At 41.6% G+C, this 1,685-nt stretch overlaps 1 protein-coding gene across 1 annotated transcript in view; it reads left to right on the top strand.

Annotated features, from left to right (window-relative positions):
* The first annotated feature begins 649 nt into the window (after positions 1 to 649).
* The window catches only part of LOC129851372 (poly(rC)-binding protein 2-like), a 173,041-nt gene continuing 172,005 nt past the window's right edge, over positions 650 to 1,685 (top strand). Inside the window, exon 1 of the mRNA XM_055917875.1 lies at positions 650 to 816. The gene's annotated coding sequence lies outside the window, so the exon portion shown is untranslated. The remainder of the gene's footprint in view (positions 817 to 1,685) is intronic.

Here is a 1,685-nt window from a genome sequence, read left to right as displayed (position 1 = left end):
ATTCTCTCACTTTGAAACGAGGACTGTTTCCAATTCCTAAAGTAGCCAAATGTATTTTATTTTTCTCCCCTCTTGCTAATATGCACATTTTTATATCGAGTTAATTAAGTTGAATTGCAAATGGCATATCAATTAGTGATAGACAAGTTCATTAATATTGCTCTTTTAAGGACACCTTTTTAACAGATCTAGCGGGCTTTTGGTCAAATATTGTTTTCCAAGTGAACATGACACCCCACAAATCCCTGTTCAGTTTTTACTTTGATATGGTGTAGCATTTCCAGCCACGTATTGAATGTTTAAGTCCACTACTGTCCCGGTTTCCTATATGTTATTCGGTTTAGGACGTAGTGTTGAGGGCACGGTGAAGTGTATGGACTATAAGCAGATGGCCATACCGGTTGTACAGTGTATTTTTTTAGCGTTTTATTTGTCTAGTGTAATTGGATATGGTAGTTCTTAGCTCCGTCTCTCACTCCAACCCCCCTCTCTCTCTCTCTCTCTCTCTCTCTCTCTCTCTCTCTCTCTCTCTCTCTCTCTCTCTCTCTCTCTCTCTCTCTCTCTCTCTCTCTCTCTCTCTCTCTCTCTCTCTCTCTCTCTCTCTCTCTCTCTCTCTCTCTCTCTCTCTCTCTCTCCAATCCCCGCTCCCTCCCCCCTCTCTCTCTCTCTCTCTCTGGTTAATTGGTACACTGACATCAGGATTATTTGTTACAGTTGAAGGCTCTATCTCCGACAATGTGGACATCATCCTGGGATATATATTTTTCTGCGAATATTTCCCAGTGACTTTTTTTTTTACACACCATACCAAGCAAGGTAAGACTTGACTATTTAAAAACATTTGTGCGTAAATGTGTAGCTGTTCTGCAACCTTTGGGTACGATATGAATGAATACAGACTTGGAGATCTTTCACAGCAAAGTGTATCACTTTGAAATAATGTCGCTCTGATATTGACACGTGAAATGACATTATCACACGACAGAATCGCGATATTTCTCAACTTCAAAGAACTATCGGACATAGGATCATAGGACCATGTAACAATTCCACCGGTCACCACGCCGTGCAGCTAACGTCGTCTTTACATCGTTACTAAATGCAGTAGGATAAACGGTTTCGTAACATTTTTACATGTTTTTGAAATAATATGCATCATCTACACGTGTTTTCTTTACATTTGAATTGTATATCACGAGGTGAAATGTTTGCGTGCGTGTCTATTTTGTTTCTGATAGGCGATTGACTGACTTAGAATTGGTAAAGCAACGGAGAAGTATCGAAGTTAAATCGCGGAGCTGTGATTCTATCCCAGTGCCACAGAACACCTTGCTCTCTCGCTCGATTCCCCTTCTGAGGTTTTCCCTGGCATTGGCTACGTCACTGTCCCTACTCCCGACATATATTTTCACAGACATTAGTAGCTTATTGGGATTTAGCACACATGACGTATCTATTGTTTGCTGGGGCTGAAAAAAGACGATGGAGCGACGAAGCACGAGGTCCCTGCCCGGCTGCCGCTCTGCTGTTTGCGTGACAGTCAGCACTCGTTCTGCATCAGTCAACTCCAAGCCTAATTGATCACAATCCCATTGATCCAATTATGAGAGAGTACTAATGTATACACGCTAGGCCCCACTTGTTTTCCTAATTTTGACGCTGTGTTTATTATATAGGCTACTTTA

This window comes from Salvelinus fontinalis, chromosome 3, assembly GCF_029448725.1.
Source record: "Salvelinus fontinalis isolate EN_2023a chromosome 3, ASM2944872v1, whole genome shotgun sequence".
Taxonomy (NCBI): domain Eukaryota; kingdom Metazoa; phylum Chordata; class Actinopteri; order Salmoniformes; family Salmonidae; genus Salvelinus; species Salvelinus fontinalis.
This window is presented reverse-complemented; position numbering and strand designations above follow the sequence as displayed.